We start from the raw sequence: 20,058 nt of genomic DNA, 5'->3' as shown, positions 1-20,058 counted from the left end.
GCCTAGCTGGATATAGTATTCCTGGCTGCATATTTTTTTTGTTTAGTGCTTTGAATATATCATGCCAGTCCTTTCTGTCCTGCCAGGTCTCTGTGGATAGGTCTGCTGCCAATCTAATATTTCTACCATTGTGTGATACAGACCTCTTGTCCTGAGCTGCTTTCAGGATTTTCTCTTTGTCACTAAGACTTGTAAGTTTTACTATTAGATGACAGGGTGTGGACCTATTTTTATCAATTTTTGAGGGGGGTTCTCTGTGCCTCCTGGATTTTGAGGCTTGTTCCCTTTGTCAGATTAGAGAGATCCTCTATTGTAATTTGCTCCAATATACCTTCTGCCCCACTCTCTCTTTCTTCTTCTGGGATCCTGATAATTCTAATACTTTTTTTTCTTATGGTATCACTTATCTCTTGAATTCTCCCCTCTAGTTGTTTGTCTGTTTTTTGCTCAGCTTCTTTATTCTCCCTCATTTGGTCTTCTATATCACTAATTCTCTCTTCTGCTGCATTTATCCTAGCAGTAAGAGCCTCCATTTTTGATTGCACATCATTAATAGCTTTTTTGATTTTAACTTGGTTATATTTTAGTTCTTTTATTTCTCCAGAAAGGGATTTTATACCTTCCATGCTTTTTCTGAGCCCAGCTAGCACCTTCATAACCATCATTCTGAACTCTAGTTCTGACATATTACTAATATCTGTATTGATCAGGTCCCTAGCTGTTGGTACTGCCTCTTGTTCTTTTTTTTGTGATGAGTTTTTCCACCTTGTCATTTTATCCAGATAAGAATAGATGAATGAGAGAAAAAAATACTTAAAAAGGTAGCAACTACCCTGGAAAAATATACTCTAACTAAATCAGAAGAGACCCCCAAACCAGGGGAAAATATAGGAGGGAATATATATATATATATATATATATATATATATATACACACACACACACATATATATATATATATATATATATATATATATATTTTTTTTTTTTTTTAGACTGATGAATAGAATAGAGCCACACACTTGATTTTGGGTGTGTTTTGGTCTGTTAGAAGAAACTGCCTCCCAAAACTTTAAAGGAAAGAAACTTATATATATACAAAAATAAGGTAAACATGATGAAGAGATGGGATATGACTGTAAAGATGAAACTTTAAGAAGATTCTAAAAAAGAAATTGATAAGAAGTTGGTTGAAAAAAGAAAAAAGAAAGAATGAGATCAGGCTGGAGACTAGAACAAAGCCATGCACTAGATTTAGGGTATATTTTGATCAATTAGAAAAAATTGTATCCCAAAATTTTAAAGAGAAAAAACCTATATGTATACAAAAAATAAGGTTAAATAGAATGAAGGGATAAAATATGACTATAACAATGAAAATTTAAAAAGATTTTTAAAAAGGGATTGATAAGATAAAATAGTTAAAAAAACATTAAAATCGGAAAGAGGAAATTTTTAAAAAATAGCACAAGAAAAAAATCAAATTTAAAAATTTAACTTTGAAAGACTAAAGGATCATGGGGAAAAAGCCATGAATTCTATGTGTTGTTTTCCTCAGCTTTCGAGTTCGCAGTTCTTGTTGGTTGGTGAACTTGGTCGGTGAACTTGGTCTTGGCTGGATGTTCTTGCTGATCTGTGGGAGGGGCCTGTTGTCATGACTTTTTGTCTTTGCCCAAGGAGGAATTGCACCACCCTTGTGGGGGGCCAGGCTGAGTAATCTGCTTGGGTTGGCTCTCAGGAGATTTGTTCCCTGAGCGCTTTCCATAGAGCTCTGGAGGACGGGAATGAAAATGGCGGCCTCCCAGTCTCTGCTTGGAGGAGCTGAGAGCCCGCGGCCCACTCCTCAGTGTGCCCTGGGAGAAAAGCGCTCAATCCCTCCCATCTCCCTGGTCTCCGGCTGCACTCCGATCTCCCCTGGCCTGTGACTGAGTGTTTATGTGTCTGGCACACAGCCCCGTTTTGAGTCTCCAAACCCAGCAGATTCCTGCGATATGCTCCTTTGCCGCTCTACCAGAAGAGGAAGGTGAGTCTCCCCAGATCTGCTGCTTGTGGGGTCCCTGCTTGAAGAGCAGTGGCCCGACTGTGCCTCCGATCATGGTTTAAGGTAACCCTGATCTGAAAGCTCACTCCTCGGCTCTGTCTCTGCCACTGGCCTCCCCACTCCAATACCTGGCAGCTCTGGCACACTCAGGCACCACTGGTCCTTCTGTGACCCCGTGGGACCTGAGACCACACTGTCCCTGTGAGGGCTCCACCCTTGCTTAGCCTCTGGAGGGACGTCCCTCAGTGGAGCAGACTTCTACAACTTCCCATTTTGTGCTCCGCTGTTCCACCACTTGCCAGGAGCTGCCCCCCTCCCCGTGGTCTCTTTCCTGTATGTCACCTTGGAGTCACTTCTCTGCACATCCTACCTTCTGGAAAGTGGTTGCTTTTCTGTTCTTAGAGTTGCTGCTCTTCTTCTCTTCTATCTCCTGTTGAGTTTGTAGGTGTTCAGAACGGTTTGATAACTAGCTGATTTCCTGGGACCTGATGATATTTCAATCTCCTACTCCTCCGCCATCTTGCTCCTCCCCCTCTTGAGACACTTAGAGAATTTCATGTCATCAAAGAGTGGCTGGTGTGAAAATTAATGATAATTTAGTAAAAGATTGGCTAGTAACAGTTTCCTTAAAGCTGCACGGGTGCATGATCTTAAACCCCCCAAAGCTCAATTTTTCTCGATTTATCAGTGCAGGAGAGTTTTCAATAAAGTGACTCTTGATACCATATTTTCCTAAAAGTACAAGTACAGTTCAAGTCTTTGTTGTTGTTAACTTTTGTCTTCCAATTAAAAAAGAATATATTCCGAGACATTTGTTTAATCAGCTTCATTATTTTATAATCACACCTTATAAGTGAGTGGGAAATCTATAAGAGCCATTGCTAAGAGACCAGAACAGAAGAATTTAGCACAACTGTCTTACCATTATTTTAAAATTAGCAATAGCATAAGGTCTGGCTGCAAAAGATTTAGATGCTAACTGGCAAGAAAATCAGTCATTAGGGAAACAGTCTGGAGAGGGCTTGCACAACAAGCCACCATATGTAATGGTTTTGCTTCCTCTTCCTGCTCCACCGGGAGCTGACAACTGGAGAATCAGAGGGAGCTTGATGATTAGGGACACGAGGAAGGTCAAATGGGGCTGTTCTCACCATCTTAAGCAGCCTAAGTGGAATAAAACTCTTGGCAGATGGGAAAATGACCGCAGAGTGCTTATTTTAATGCCAGACTGCCCTAGGCATCTTGGAATTGTGACCGTCCTGCAGAGAAGTTGGTTTTATGTGGGGCGCTGAGTGACCATAAAGAAGAGTTATTCTTGGGGCTGGTGTTAAGAGTGTGGGGAGTGAGGATTGGTTAAGAAGCCATTAGTGACATGACTCAGCTGCCCTCTGTCCACCGGCACTCAGGGAGCGTGTCCCTTAGAATGATAAGAAATGGGTCATGTCCCATCCCACAGAGAGAAGGGTATGCCCAGTGCCTTTCCATGTCTCTGTGAAGGTCCAAGGGGCGAGGCTTCTGCTCTGGGATAATCCCCCTGCAACTTGCGTCTCTGTGGGCACTTGTCTCATAAGCATGCTATAGACCCCAATGTCTCTTGCCACCCTCTTCCGTGCCACCCTGACTCAAGCCAGACGCTTCCTCCGACCCACTTCATTGTCCCAAAGCTCCATTCACCAGAGGCTGTCACGCACAGTCTTTGATTATTGAAGATGCGGGCTTGCTGTGGGTGAAGTTATCTCACTGCGCAGCCCGGAAAATACCCGAAAAGATGATCTCAGACGCTCCAGTTCTAAATTCTTGGCTGCCTCCTCCCCAGTGCCCTTTTCATTGGCTGGCCTCCTTCCTCCAAGACCTTCTTCCAAGACCCTTTTGGTTGGTTCCCATCTTTCTGAAGACAATTCTCTGCCTCTTCTTTTTCCCTACTTCTCTGGCCTGCTCTTAGACATTCAGATCTCCCCTCAATGGTTTGGGGTGGATACACTCAAGTTCCTCCAGGCTCTTCTCAGCAGACATTGCCCAAAGCTCTACCCTTCTTCCAAGAGACCCTTCCAAGCTACTGGGATATTATCCAGATAGACATTGATGGACCCAGAGATGATCTAACCATGGCCCTGCGAGGCAGAGGACTCTTTCCTTCTCTCCTTTCCTCCCTGCCCTCCCTCCTTCCTAATTAGCAAGTCTTTTCCCCACAACAATTAGTGATTCCTAACAAGGAAGGAGGTGGGCACTTAGAGAGGCAGGGAAGAGCAGGCCACAGACAGAGCCCAGGAGAACGGAACATGGTCCGGATCTGAGGATGTCTTGGCTCCATTCACACAGGCAGTCCTGGAGGGCATGAAGATAGTGCTTGGTTTTAGGCCAAGCTATTCAGCCCAGGTCTTAGGAAAATTGGTTCATGAGCCATTTAGCTTTCCTCTTGCAGAGACACAAAGTACAACTCCAGTTGAGGTCACTCTCTTGGGACCTCACGAATTTAGTGAAGGAACTGGGCCTGGGAGGGCCTGTAAGTGCCGTTGCTGATTAGAGAACCAAGTCGCCTTAGACCTGGCCCTGAGGTGGGGCTGGGGCAAAGCCCTGCTTGCAGAGGACGGACTCATGGCTTCCTGCCAGCTTTCTGCCAGCTGACTGGCAAACATAGAATGTTCTGGGTAACTGTCGAATCTGGGGTTTGAAATGAATAAAATGCAGAAAGGCTGCAAGTAACTTTGGTAGAGAGGCAGCTCCTTTGACTAAATACTTGGTATTTTGGAAGTAACTGATCTGATCGGACCAGCACTCCCCTCTCTGCACACTGTCCTCACTGGACAGTATCTCCCCGGCTCCAGACCCTGGTGTAGCCCCAGTCGCTGGGACCAGTGCTACTGGACTTCCTGCCTTGCTGCCTCGCTCTGGACGGAGCACACTGGACTGTCTGCGGGGGTGGTCGCAAGCTCAGGCTCCAGTGTCTTGACTTTACAGCTCAACACAGAGCAGGATTGTTTTCAATTCACATCTTTTTCTTGAGCTCCATCTAGCATGGCAGAAAGCCAGGAAAGGCCCGCAGAGAACAGAATTTATCCTTCTCAATTTTCAGTGGAGAATGGGACCCAAAGTTGCCAAAGGCTGGAGGTTAAGGGCGAGCCTGCTGCAGGCCAGTAGTTGTGTTGGATGCAAGGGGGTTTGCGTGAGACCCAGCCATGCGTTTCAGCCTCTCGCAGTTCAGCTGCGAACCCTAGAGGGAAACGTGAGGGGATGACCAAGCCCCCACAGCTGTGAGTGGCCGCAGAACGTCTTTCATTGAGAGTCGAGACCTCCTGTCCTTGACCATCTGTGACATTTCTGCGACATGCCCTGCTCCTCTGTCCTGGGCCAGCTCTTAGTTGTGAGAGCTGTGTTGGCCAAGCAGAGCTGGAATTTAGGGGAACAGCTCTCTCCTGTGGATGGAGATGCTCTCCTTGATAATGACATGTCCACGCCATGACTTCTCTGCTGAATGCAGGTACGTCTTTTCAGCCCTACTGCATAGAGGGGCTCCCAGTGGGGTTTCCACGGAGTGGGGGCGGGGGCAAGCTGTCTAGAATGTGGCAAGAAAGAGCTGGTGCCTTTCCTTCAGCCTGTCATGCGACCTATTCCCAATTTTCTCAATTCCAGATTTCTCCCCTGGATGCAAGTCATTTCCTGACTCTTAAGGAGGTGTGTCAGCGCCTTGCCCCTTGTCCAGCTCAGTATTGGTCAAGTAAAGCTTGTAATTTGGGGTAATGTTCGCTTTCCAGTAGCGGAGGCTCCCTCAGACTGTGATGTGTCTGGTTCCAGTCCTATCCATCCTTTCTCCCCACAAGGAAGTTGGAGGCTGCCTCATGTTGGACCAGGGGTCTGCAAATTACATCTTGGGACCCAGGTAAACTAGAGTTAGAAGCCATCTCTGTGCAGAGCCACCTACTTGCCCCCTGCTTACCCGAGACCCGATCTTACCTGTGGCTGTGCTCCCACCCCCCAAGGCAGGCCCCAGATGACTCTTGCAAGGCCTGAACTTGTATTTCTGGCTCAGGCTGCCTGGGGCAGGGGTTTCCTGGGCTGACACTCTTTGCTTTGGTAGTTACAGCAATGGCCCATCGTTCTCTGAAAACTTGCCCACGTAGGGGAGAAATCCACAAATTTGGGATCTGAACTTGGCAGGGTCCCATATGTCCCCCAGCCCCTCAGACAGGGCCAGTCTGATAACAGTGCAAAGTAAGTCACACACTGAACGCATGATAGCAACCTGTACAGTCGTGGGGGGCCACTAGGAGCTGTGGCTCGGGGAGGGGGTTTCTCCAAGAGAGAGGGACTACCAACAGGAGGTTAGGCTCCAACCCCCAGACGAGTATGAGATGCGGGAGGAGTCCTAGTCTGAACGGGCTGTTGTAACAAACATACCACAGATCAGGTGGCTTACGAACGACAGAAATCCATTTCTCATAGTCCTGGAGACTGAGAAGCCCAAGATCAAGGCACGGTGGGTTCCGTGTCTGGTGAGGGTCTGTGTCCTGGTCATGGACGGCCGTCCTCTCATGCGGAAGGGGCAGCGGAATCTCTTTTATCAGGCATGGATCCCCTTCCTGGGGGCCTCCCCCCAGGTCCTGCTCCCCCGCAACGGCCCCATCTCCGAACACCATCACCTTCAGCATTAAGTTTCAACATAGGAATTTTGGAGGGGACACAAACAGCTCACCACAGAACGGACCAGCCGTAGGGGGACCCCCTCGTGGACCAGAGAGCCACGCACCCTGGCCCAGAGAAGAAAGAGCTACAAATAAATGGTGGGTGTGTTTTTTCATAGTTGAGAATAGGATTTAAAAGCCTATGTTAAGGGTTAAAAATTATGAACCAGGCCTGATGTAAACGAGGTTATTTTGGGGATACATTTTACTGGTTGCTGTTGCGGAGAAGGTGGCATTTTTCACCTTTGGCAAAATGAAATAGAAATCTGTGTTAATCTTGTCTTCCTAACACGACTATAAATTCCTTGAAGAGGGGCTGAGATTGAAGCTGACAGGAAGCGAGGGCAAGTCTCTCACCAGAGAAAAGCCGCGCTTCCTGACTCCTCCTGCGGCCCCTGTCCCCGAGCGCAGGAAATAGAAGCTGAATGCTTTCACGTTGTCCGTTTTTGTCCTTGTTACTTGTCACGGACTGGCACAGGGCTGGGCTCAGGGCAGGCTGTTTGGCTCACTGAAAACATCAGGGTTGGAAAAGTGGGCTGTGGGAAAACTCCACAAGTGATGGAGAAGGAGCCGGGAAAGGCTCGTGGGGGCCACAAGGTCAGAGCTGGAAGACTTGGAGGAGGATTTGACTCCACGCTTTCAGAGACTGAGCCACTGAGCCCCAGAGAGAACGTGGGGCTTGCCCGACGCCCCACAGATGATCAGGGTCAAGGCCAGGGTTAGAACACAGGGCTTCGGGCCTCTGTGTCTTACCTGATGCCCCAGCTCATGAGCTTCCTACCTTTAGGGAAAACCATTATATAACCCACGCTGTACTCTGGGCATGAAGGGAAAGCACTAGACTCTCATCACCTGTGCTGGGAGCCTTTCTCTGAGACTGGGGCAGGGTTATGCTGAGCTCACTCCAGAGGTGCTGCTTGTCTTCGAGGAGATGGAAAGTGGGATCTATTTCAGTCACCTCCCACTTGGATAATCTGCATCTCTTTGTGTATCTGTCATCTAACTTCACCAATAATGAGTTCATGTCCAATCTTGTTTCAGCCATAGTGTTCATTCCCCTGACATCGGATGGATTTGCAAATCTGGGATGCAAATCCCAGAGACCATATAGTTTCATCTGTAAGTATTTCAGTATTTCTAAAAGACGGAGACTCTTTTACAAAAGCCCACAATGGCATAACCACACCTAAAATATAATAATTCTTCCATATAATCCAATATCCAGTCAGTGATCCAACTAAGCCCCAAATTCAGAAACCAAATAAAGTCCATTCCTTGCAATTGGTACTTGGGCTCTTTTTATAAAGACTTATGTGTTTTAGAAAGGGAGCCTGAGCAGGAGGGGCAGAGGGAGCGAGAACCCCAAGCAGACCCTGTGCTGAGTGCAGAGGCCTGCACAGGGCTTGATCTCACGGCCCCAAGGCCATGACTCTAGATGAAACCAATGTCCCACCCCATGGATGTGGGACTCTTCAATATCTTTTAATCTATAGTATCTTTCTCCATGTTTTTTTCCTTGCCTTTTGGGGCTTTGATGAAAGGATTTGGGTTGTTCATCTTTTAGTGTTTTCTATGGCTGGATTTTGGTAAATTCATCTGTGTGATGTATCTTAACATTAGGGTAGCAGCCAACCCAGTGTGCCCAGTGCCAAAACTGGGGAAATCAAGAGCAAACCAGGATGGTCAGTCGCCCTACATTTCCCCCCGCCCCCGTCACTGATTTAACTGTAAGTTAACTGTAATTATTTCAGTATTTCCAAAAGATGAAGACTCTTTTACAACTCTTTTATAACTACCAACTCACGGGAGTTAAATCTGGAGTCTTTATCAGTTTAGTTTTTTGGCAGGAATATTCCCTGGCTGGTGGTGTGTTAGTCCATTAGGAGGCCCATAAAAAGCTGGTTGCTTTTCTTTTCACATTATTAGCAGACATGAACCACCATTGCATAAATTCATTCATTCATTAGGGTTGCAAAATGACGACGTTCTAATTCTACCTCCCCTTTCCCATTTATTAGCTGGAATTTTATAACAAGAAACTTAGTCTCTGAGACTCTTTGGTTACCCAGAGCAGCAATTCGTGTAATGAAGGCACTGTGAGTGTTTGATTCTTTTGCTTGATTTGTCAATTTTTCAAAAATACGTTTCCTTGGCCATGGCTGAAGAGTGAAGGCCGAGTTTCCTTTAGTAGCGTTATAAACTCACAGATTGGAAAGAAATGTTCAGTCTTGTGTAGTTACTCTCCTGGTTGATATTCACATGTCTTCGTCTTTGGCTGCTGGAAACTTGCTCAGGTTGATTCCTGAGTTATTTTGAGGAGCAGCCTCCTTGTTTTATGATTTGACAAGATGTTCTGAAGCAGATGATTTCGTATGTGCTTGTCCTGGTCTTGGAAATAGCCATTTCTCTGATGAGTTGTGGCCCTTTCTGTTGGGAAATTTATTCACAGACGGAGATGTTCCTTGCTCCTAGACTGTTCACTGTTTCTAGGTCCTTCCAGACCCAGCTATAGCCAGGAAATATGTACTGCTTTTTAAAAAACTTTCTTTTTCTTTTTTATTTTATTTATTTATTTGCATGAGAGAGAGAGAGAGAGAGAGAGAGCGTGCAAGTGAGCATGAGCGGGAGAAGGGGCAGAGGGAGAGGGAGAAACAGGTTTATCCACTGAGCAGGGAACCCGACATGGGGCTCAACATGGGGCTTGATCCCAGGACCCTGGGATCGTGACCTGAGCTGAAGGCAGAGGCTTGATGGACTGAGCCACCCAGGTGTCCCATATGTACTGCTTTTAAGGGATAAAATATATAGTGTGTTCATGCTGATATTACTAATTCATACTCATAACTACAGAATTTTTCAGTGAACCTCACTAATCTCATGTCTTAATCTCCTTTCCCCCACACTGAACATCCTGACTCATTATGGTGCCACCATAATCACTGATCTGCCTTATTCCCAAACAAGCACACACACACACACACCAGTCTCAGACTAACACCACGAACCACCACAGCTAACAACACGATTACAGGAAATAGCTTGTGATGTTTTTGAAGTTTTTTTTGTCCTTACAGCATATCCTACTAGGGATATATAGTCAAATGACTGTGTTTAAGTCACTGGGAATAATTCCTTGGTTGGTTATATTACAAACTGGTGGTTATGTTACATAATTACGGTTTATTGGTATAATTTCCCTTTTCATTTTTGGGGCTTGCCTTTTAAGCTTTATTCCGAAGTTGAGCGTACCAAATGAGGTATTCAGAGGAGTCTAGCTTCTGTCCCTGTCTCCTCTGTTCCATCCCGTCCTCCCTCACCGATAATCATTCAGCTATTTTTGTCCTTCCATTTTTTAAAAACAATCAAATGTATGAATGTATCTAGTTCTCCTGCTTTAAAAATGTCATTATTTATTTATTTATTTTAAGGTGGGGAGGGGGAAGAAAAAGGGAGGGGCAGAGGGAGAGGGAGAGAGAGAATCTCAAGCAGACTCCCTGCTGAGCACAGAGCGTGATAAGGGGCTCCATCCCATAACCCCGAGATCATACCCTGACCGGAAATCAAGAGTTTAACTGAACCCTCCAGGTGCTCCCCTATTTTTTTTTTTACATGAATAAAAGCATTCCAGACACAGTTTTCTATTCCTTGCTTTTCCACTTGCTATCTGGGGAGCACTCCACATTAGAAAGAGATGGTCCTTGTTCCTTTTCACAGCTGTATAATACTCCACAGTGTGGCCAGACTTGGTTAACTTAACCGGTCCTTGGTTCATTGTTATTTGTTTCCAGTGTTTTGTTGTTATTATAAAGTTGTGCTACAATACATAGCCATGTGCATTAATCTTTTCAAGTATCTGCTAGTTTGCCTATGGGATAGATTCCTAAATTTTCTGGGTCAGAGGTTACTGGTATGTAATTCTGTAAGATATTACGAGATTTCCCACCAGCAATGTGAGAGTATTTTAATCCCCCACCTTGCTGACAGAGTACGTTGTCACACTTTTGGCTTTGTGTCCAATTTGGTAGGTGAGAAATTGTTTCTTAGTGCATTTAAAAAATTTGTATGTTTCCGTCACAGGTTGAATTCTTGGGGAGCAGTCTCTGAGACAGAGACTAGCATGCAAAGTGTTTATTAAAGAGTGATCCTTGGATGATCCCCTGTGGAAGAGACAAGAATGAAATGGGATGGACAGAAGGACAAATTGAACAACTTCAACGAATTCTCCTGCCAAACCCATGGTGAGCTCTGGAGCTGGGATGGGGTAATGGACGGGCCCCTCTTGCCTCATGTTAACCTGTCATTGGATGTGGGCTGCTTGGAAAGAGGCGTGACCTTGGATGAAGCAGTTTCTTCTGCTGTGGCAAACCCACATGAGGCTTCATAGCTGAGGGCCATCTTCTGAGGGCACGTGCAGTAGGTGGGGGTTTTCATTTCTGCAGGAAAGTGGGTGATATGTCACAGCACCCACCTTTGTCTCTTATCCCTCTGTAAGATCTGCCTTCAGGATTTTGTCTGTTAAGTATTCTACCTACAACCGTCTTTCTATCATCTATGGGTTTTTTGATCTGTATTTGAGATACTAGATATTGTTGGGAATTAAAAATTATGTTTCTGTATATCCTACTTTGGCTCACTTAATGCTCTTTGGCCTGAATTCTACCTAACTAGATATCAAGAGGGCAACTCATGATTTCTTTTTTATTTGCATTTGCTTGTTCTTTTAAATGCTTTAAATTTTTTTCTGACCATTTATTTTTAACATTTCTGAATCTCTTTGTGTTAGGAGTATCCCCGATACGTAACGTGATATGAGATTTTGTCATTCAAGCCAATCTGAATATTTTTTCTTTTAATAGCTGAGTGAAGCCCCATTGTATCTATCAATGCAATTGGTACGCTTGGCTTCTGTCCGGTCACACTGGTTTATTACATACAGGTCTCTATGGGATCTATTTCATGTGTTCTCTTTTGGTATTTAGGAAGGTTTGAATTATTGTTTTCATGGGTGCATTGATTCAGTACTATTACATGATATTGCTAGTGCCCTGGTTTTGCCTTTTTCCTTATGAGTTCCCTACTAGGAGCAGTACTAAAATGAGCGAATAACTTCTTGCTCCCCCTTTCTTCACGCGGCATGTAACATGAAGTAACACACTTTTCCTTCCTGCTTCTACCTGTGAGGCCATCAGCAAGCTGATTCTATTGTGTATGCCCCTCCCTCCCCCCATTTCTCACCTGTTACACCTGCAACATCCAGATCCAGGCATGGCCTTCTCTGTGGCCTCCCTTACGAGTGTCTCTTACTCTGGGCACCCAGCTTGTTGACCACCCATACAGTGCTGTCTTTCCAGTCATTTTGTTTTTTGAACCTTGTTCTCTAGCAGATTCTTTAGGGAGGGCTCATGAGAGTGATAGTCTCTGAGCTCTTGAGTGTCTCTCTATGGTCTTTGTCTTTCAAGATTGGCTTGCTCACATGTTCTTTCCCTGAGTACCTTAATATTTCACTCCTCTGTATTCTGGCATACAGTAAGGCCGTTGAGAATTCTACATGCAACCTGATATTCTGTCCGTTCTAAGCACCTTGGTCTCTCTAGCCAATGTACAAAGGTGGGGTTCTTGTTTTTTTTTAAATTAAATTTAATTATTTGTGTGTGTGTGTGTGTGTGTGTTCCAAAACTCATTGTTTATGCAGCACACCCAGTGCTCCGTGCCATCCGTGCCCTCCCCAGCACCCACCCCCAGGCTCCCCCGACCCCGCATCCTCCTTCCCTCCCAAACCCTCAGTTGGTTTCTAAGAGTCCACAGTCTCTCATGGTTCTTTCCCAGCAGCTCTACGAGCCCAGCAGCTCTACGAGCAGGGTCTCAGCACACAGGGTGCTCATTCGGTGCACTTGTAAGTATGTTTAGTTTAGGAAAAGATGGTCCACACTTTCCTTTGGAGCAGTGTTCTGTTTTATAGCTTTAGTTTTCCTCTTGGTAATTCCTGTTTTATAAGTGTTTGGTCCTTGCCTGGCTCCTGTTACTTTCTCTGGAATTTTTTTACCATTTCTCATTCATTCCTTTGGAAGGAAACATTTGCCTTTTCCATCTTTTGTTTCACAGGAGCCAGCATCCATCCTGTGTGTGTTTGCATCTGTGATTCCCCTGGTGTGGTACATTTCTAAGATGGCTTCTATTGGGTCACGTCCCCTGGTCTTTTCACCCTGCCCTTCAGTCTGTGCTTCTTTCAGAGCTGCCATCATTTTATTTGTTCCTGCTCATCTTGAAATATTACATGACTGGTTTTCCTCTGTGTTCGAGCTGTGTCCTCCTGGGCGCCTCCCTGGGCCACCAGGCCCGTTAACCGCGTTCCTCAACTCTTTTCTCTCAGACCAACTCGGCATGATATTTGAATGAAATTCCTTTTGGCTGCTCAAGTTTAAGTAAAATGAATTTTCTGATTGGGCCAAGATCACTTTTTGGAACGTCATGAGTCTAGAGCTCTCATTTCTGTTCTTTTCATAAAATTTAGAAGACATGGCCTCCTGCTCCCTGACATCTTTCTTCTCTGATGCCTTTGCCCACTGTGTAGGAACTTCTCTTTCCTTGCCCCCTACTGGCTTGGGCCTCTCAAATGCGCATCTTCTCTGAGCAGCTTCTCCTTGGTGCTGGATTTGGACTTGAGATTGAGCTCTGCTGTGTTGGTCTGAGAGTCTCCAGGGCCGGGATGCTCAGGCCCAGCTTGACCACATGGAGGCCCTTGTCCTTGCCCAGAACCCGAGGCCTTCAAGCCTCTCCCCAGTTTGGCTGCTGTTTTGTGATTCTCAGGCCCATCAGAGAGAGGACCAGCTGCCTTTCCTTATCTTCATCCTGAACACTGGCTTCCAGGATGCTGCTTCTGTGTCTGGGACCAGTTTGCTCTTAAACATCTGTGCTTTGGGTCTAGGGGGAATCCTCTGTCCCGAGTCTGTTGTGAATGTGGTTCATGGGCTTTGGGTTTTGTTTTCTACTTCTGGTCGCTTTTTTATGTGGAGATTTGGGGGTGTTGAAAATAACCACCTTACTATTCATTAATTACTCATTAATATTCATCTACTTTTTATTAATCGAAATTATTAAGAAATTTGAAGTGTAAGTATGTACCTGGTGGGATTAACAAAATGATAATCACCGTGTCCTATGTATTGGAAATGTCCCATTCAGGGCAACGTGTCCAGGGGACACCTACTGAGCAAACGTAGGAAAGATTGATGGTCGTATGACACTTCCTGAGGCTGCTGTAACCAGTACCACAAACTGTGTGGCTTAAAACGACACAGATTAATTTTTCTCACTGCTCTGGAGGCCAAAAGTCTAAAGGCATTTGCAGGCCATATTCCCTCCATAGGCTCCAGAGAAGAATGGTTTTTCCTTTCTGGGTTCTGGTGGCTGCTGACCTTGGGCTGGTGGCAGCATTGCTCCAGTCCCTGCCTCCGTGTCTCCACATGTTGTTCACCCTGTGTGTGTCTCTGTCTTTTCTCTTTTTATGAGGACACCAGTCACAACTGAATCCGATACCACCTTGTCCTAACTCAATGACATCTGCAAAGACCCTCTCCCAAAAAAGGCCATGTTCACAGGTATGGATGGACGTGGATTTGGGGGGACAGTATTCAACCCAAGACAAGGGTATTAGGCCAGATGAATGTATCCTAGGGGGATTTCCTAGATAAAGAGGATGGCCTGTTGGTTGGCCCTTGGGCATGGTGACTGGTGGTTAGCACTCTCCAGTCAGCTCTAGGCTCCTCCTGAGGTCTCACTGTGCCCTTGGATGACTCCTCTGGGCAAATCCCCATGTGGACCTAGCTCCAGGCTGTGGGCTAGGTTTGTTTCAGAGACCCTAATGCTCTGTCATCCCTTTAGGAGGTCTGTGAGCCTGAAAAGTCATCAAAGAGAAGCCCTCTATCTCTGGACCCAGTGGTGAGGTGTGGAAAAGAAGGGCAGTGGTCTGCTCCCTATTCTGACCATTGAATGCTTACAAATGAGCTTCTTTTTAAAAGCCTGAAACCCTTACACAGGCGGAGAAGGAAGCAAGGAGTCAGAATGGGTGCCAAGAGCTATAAATTTTCTGTGTCTGTCTGGGGCCATTATTCCATTGCCTACAGGCACTCACTTGGCAGCTCAAAGTGAATCAGTCACATTCTCTGGTCCAGGTGGATGCACTGGTTATTTAATTAATTGGATTTACGTAAGTTCAGGGTCCTACTTCTTGCATGGGGCATCTTCCAAATTCTCAGTAGTCTAGAAATATCGCAAGGAACTTTTCTGACTTACAAGGAGAATGGTTGCAGTCATACTCCCCTTGTTCACTCTTGAAGTCCACCCCTCACCAATCTAATACACCAGCGACAGTGACTCCCCTCCATTCTGGATGGTGTTTTGTCTGAAGAGTATTTGCAGCTATTTCACAGTGAGCATGGGAGAGATTTCTTAGCTAGCTGACATGGTCTTATACCTGATTACTGTTCCCTTTGCCTGTATGTATCATTTTTAAAGGCTTGCAGAATCTTTTCCAGGAATTTTAATTCTGTTGGAAACCATGTGGAAGTTGAAATGTTAGAGACCCGAGGTAGCCTGATACGGTAGAGTTAGCTGTTTATTTCCCAAATATCCCAGTTCCCTGGCACACCCCACACCATCCTTCACTGTTTTCAACATCTTCAGTTCATTGTTCAGTAGCATCACGCTGACTTCCTGTCAATCTCACAGCAAGTTAGACTCTCAGGTCCACACCAGCAACTGACCACCTCCCAACCTCATACCAGTGTCCCCAGCAATACAAGGCCAGGTGAGCTATTGACTTCCTTTTGCTGTTAGATGGAGCATCTTCTTGGGATGCGAATGAGCAGAGCATTTGGACCTTTTGGGCATTTGCACCTGTCATGCATGCGTATTTCCATTTCCATTTCCGTTTCTCTGTATCTTGGTCCATCCTTCACTTTCCTTCTGGTCCTCGCCTCTTTGATTTCTCCTCTTCCTCTGGTAACTACATCTGTCTAGTCTACTTCCTCTCTCTTCCTTTCTCTAGTAGAGAGGTCAGGCAAATGTAAGTTGCAGACAACAGAAACAGCTAGCTATTTCACTCAGAAAGGGATTCAAGACAGAGAAGTAGGTGCTTATAAATTGGCTGCCAAGGTGAGAGATTAGGCTTGAAAACGAGTTTGCAGGCCCAGCTACCAAACTAAACCTGGTGGAGAAACCCTATAGTGGAGAAACCTGGAAGACATCGCCTTCACTAAATGTTCAAAGGTAAGATTGCAGTAATAAGTCATGGTGAGCTCACATGTTTCCAGCTATGAGAAGGGCACTTTATCTCTGTGGTATTCTTCCTCAAAATGCAGGTCCCCTGTCTAATGATTAGGTGACATTGGACAAACCCAAATTGAGGGACATTCTACAAAATATTCAATCAATACTCTTCCAAAGTGTCAAGATCGTGAAAAAGAAAGAAAGTGAGAAACTCACAACCTGGAGGCGGAGAGTAAGGAATTATGAGGATTAAGTGAAATGTGGTGTCCTCGATGGGATTCTGGAACTGAAAAAGGGCATAAATGGAAAAACTGGTGAAATCTGCATACAGACTAAAGGTTAATTCATGGTATTGTAACTACTGATTTTGTAATTTTGACAAATGGGCCATGGTAATTTAAGATGTTAAGATTGGGGAAAGCTGGCTAAAGAGTATTTGGAACTCTCTGAATGATCTTTGCAACTTTTCTGTCCATCTAAAAGTACTCCAAAATAAAAATTTTACTAAAAAGTCCATCTTTAAGAGAGTAAAAAGCCAAGCCACAGAGTGGAGGAAGATATTTGCAACGTGTATAAACTGCAAAAGCCTCACATTTGGAGTATACAAAGAATCCTTACAAATCAGGGGGAAAAAAGCAAACAAACCAATAAAAAAATGGCTGAAAGAATGAACAGGCACATTATAAAGGAGGAAAGCCAAATGGCCAAAGAACATAGGAAAAAGTGCTTTATCTCATTAGGGAAACGCAAGTGAATTATGTCTTTAAATATTTGTGTTTTGTTACTTTTTCTTCCCCGGACACTCCAATTATGTGTAGGTTGGAGCTCTTTTACCTTCTTTCAGATCTGCCCTGTTCTCTCCTTACTTGCTGTTCATTTTGCTTGTCTTTCTAATGTATGTCCTTGGTCCCTATCTGTATTCATGGATGTCTATTCTCTCTTGTGCTGCTTCTGGTTTTCTCTTCATTTCTGTGATGATTTTATTTCTGATTCTACTCTTTCCTGAATTTTGCCAGCTCACTTTTCATATCCTTCTGTTCTCTCACATCTTTCTTGAGTTGTTGCTTCATTGAGTTTAAAAAATTCATGGCAAAATATTTAGATATGATTTTCATCTGTTCATTGCAACACAAATTTTGTTAAGTGTGTCTTCGTCTGCCATTCTTTCTTTATTTTTATGCTATGGAGTTTTTGTGTAAATTTCAGACAGATCTAAATATTATCCCTTCTTTGAAGTAAGCAAGTTTTCCTGGAACAGATATTTTCAGTAAGTTCATGAGGGTTAGGGCCCTGGGCCATTTCAGGCTAGCAAAAATTAACCTTGCATACTTAAAAAAATTAATTTATGGGACACTTGGCTGGCTTGATTGGAGAAGCATGCAACTCTTAGTCTTGGCATTGTGAGCTCGAGCCCCAAGTTGGGTGTAGAGATTACTTAAATAAATAAAACGTAAAAAAATGACTTTGTTTAACTTTCTTTTTCCCACTCAATAGAAATAGGAAGTCGTGGAGGTGGGTTTAAGACAGGAGAAAGAATGCCCAGCAAACAAAATCATTTCAGGACTGTACTCTTCTAAGAAATGAAGTGATGGAAACATTTGCTTTAGAGGCAGACAGATTTAGGTTCAAATATGAGCTCCAATGTGTGCTGATCGTGTGATCCTGGAGATGTTGCTTGAAGTCTCAGGATCTCAGTGACTGTATCTATATTGCGGTAGCAATATTTCCTCCCCATGTGTGGTTATATGAATGCAAAGAATATATGAAAAGCTTTGGGAAAGCATTAGTTAGGTTAAGCAGTACTAGCTGTCTGAGCATGCAAACTGGAAACTCTTGCAGGCATAAACAGGCAGTGGTTGATTTCTTGTTGGTTTGAAGTCCAGTCAGCTCTGCCCTCTACAGTGACAGGGTCTGGGTTGCTTCCATCTTGTGGCTGCGTCCTCTACCATATGGTCTCTACAGATGCTGCCAGGCAGAGCTGGGAGAGGCACATCAGCTCTTCGTGCCTTGGTTGGAGCTAGCCGCATGGCCCCACCTAAACCCAGGAGGCTGGGCAAGGAAGGGGGCATAAGCACTGACTGTGTATATACACATCTCAGTTCTTCACTCTGTCAACAAAATCATCTTGGCCTCTGCATTTTCCTTTGAATTATTATCTCATAACGATCCCTTTCTCATGCCCCAAAGCTGCGTCAGCTGTCATATGAGGGAAGGAGGCTTTCACACCTTCACACTCAGGCCAGGATTGGGGGGAAGACCAGACATCCCCCAGAAGATGTGGCAGGGAAGCTGGCAGCAGGAAAGACATTTCTAAATTTTTATAGAAAAACAAAGGAAATAGAAAGAGGTTAGAGAAAATAAACTGTTTTTAAGATAGTGGAAAAGATCTGGGTCTAGTGTAATTATAAATTCCTCACTCTTGGAATATTCCATTGAATCTGTACAAAACAAAAATCCCCTCTACCGCATCCCAGATCGGGCAGACCTCTGACCAGGAATGGGGCATGTTCTCCTTCATTGGACAATATCTATTATTAGGCTAAATCTATCTTCTGGCAAGCTCCATCCATTGGTCCTGTCTCTTCTGTCGGCCACCACATACGTCCAACCCCCGACAAGGACTCAGTGTGCTAGGCAGATGCTTGGTCTCCTCAACTTTTTCTTCTCCAGGCAAAAAACCCTTAATACTTCAACCATTCCTCATAGGACATGATTTTGAGATGTTGAAAGCAAATGGCACTGCGGCCCTTACCAGTGGCCCGAGGTCACTGGTTTTATTAGCCTGCGAAGCTCCAACCCTTGGTCACCCCTGTAGGGAGGAAATAGGGGTCCCTCAAGATTGTGAAAGCTTGACCAATAAAATCAACACAAATGGTAAGAGACAGAGCACCTCTGGGCCAAATGCAAGCCAAAGAGATGTCATTAACAGAGCTAAAGAAAGCATGTGATGAAAAAAAAGGGGGGGGGGATTCGGGCGTAGACACACCATAAAATGGGGAGTCAGAGAGACGGAAGTTGACAGGGTCTGTCCGGTACAACTGCGGGACTGGGACTTTGAATCTGAGTGACACGGGCAATGAGGTCACAGAGAGCTGGTCTGCTTGGGCGGGGATAACCATCGGTTTGCATAATAAAAATATCCTCCACTATTACCTGCCTGCCTTGGATCTGATTCCATGTTCATCATGTTTAGATGAACAACTTTGCTTTCTGGTTCCCTAATGTTCTGGTGGGAAACATCAGAATTTTGGTCGCTGGAATGGGATCCCCTACACTGGGAATGAATACACTGGTGTCTGGATAATGTAAGTTGGAGAATATCAGCTGTTTCCTGCTAGAATGATTGCCCATGGGTACTGTACATCACTGACAGTTGTCATCCCTGTCTATTTTCCATTATTCCTTATTAATTGCATCCCATGTGCATGGCTAAAAATACTCACTTCTCCAGAGTCCCTGGCTCCTAAAGGTAGATGCTGCCACAGTTCTGACCAATGCAATGTAGATGGAAGTCCTTGGTGGGGGGGGGGGGGCGGCGGCGGGAGGTTGTTCCTTTTCTGGATAGCAAAAGGAAAGTCTTACTAGGAGAAAGCTTTTACCCTTCCTTCCCTTTCCTTTCTACTTAGGAGATGGGTGTGAGGCCTGGAAGTGCAGCAGCCATTTTGTGACAATGAGGATAAAAGTCATTCCCAAGGATGTCAGACAAGAAGCTAAAGAGGGGTCTGGCTTCTTGATGCCATCCACGAACTGGTGTGCCAGCCCTGAACTGCTTTCCCTGGCTCATTATTAGAAGAATAGGTCCCTATCTGTGTAAGCCAAGGTCAGCAGGACTTTCTACAATTTACAGCAGAAGAGTAATACAGTTCCCGATACAGTTTCTAAGTGGAGCTTCTGAGCTAGCAAGGCTGAGAGTAAGACTCTAGAACGTGGTTAATTCACAAGGTGATGTAGTTACGATGCTTTTTGGTATTTGGTTACTTTAATTTCAGCCTGTACCTGTACCTCTCATAGATCCCTTCTTTTTAGCTTATCTCTTAACTCCAAGCGAGAACCCGGTAGGCAAAATATTCC

The 20,058-nt window shown here is 44.9% G+C and overlaps 1 long non-coding RNA gene across 1 annotated transcript; it reads left to right on the top strand.

Moving 5' to 3' along the window:
- The first annotated feature begins 1,104 nt into the window (after positions 1-1,104).
- On the top strand, positions 1,105-14,319 carry LOC131829934 (uncharacterized). Its single transcript, XR_009353033.1, has 3 exons — positions 1,105-2,023; positions 10,798-10,958; positions 14,230-14,319. It is a non-coding gene; the product is annotated as an uncharacterized LOC131829934 (long non-coding RNA).
- The last annotated feature ends 5,739 nt before the right edge of the window (positions 14,320-20,058 follow it).

This window comes from Mustela lutreola, chromosome 4, assembly GCF_030435805.1.
Source record: "Mustela lutreola isolate mMusLut2 chromosome 4, mMusLut2.pri, whole genome shotgun sequence".
Taxonomy (NCBI): Eukaryota; Metazoa; Chordata; class Mammalia; order Carnivora; family Mustelidae; genus Mustela; species Mustela lutreola.
This window is presented reverse-complemented; position numbering and strand designations above follow the sequence as displayed.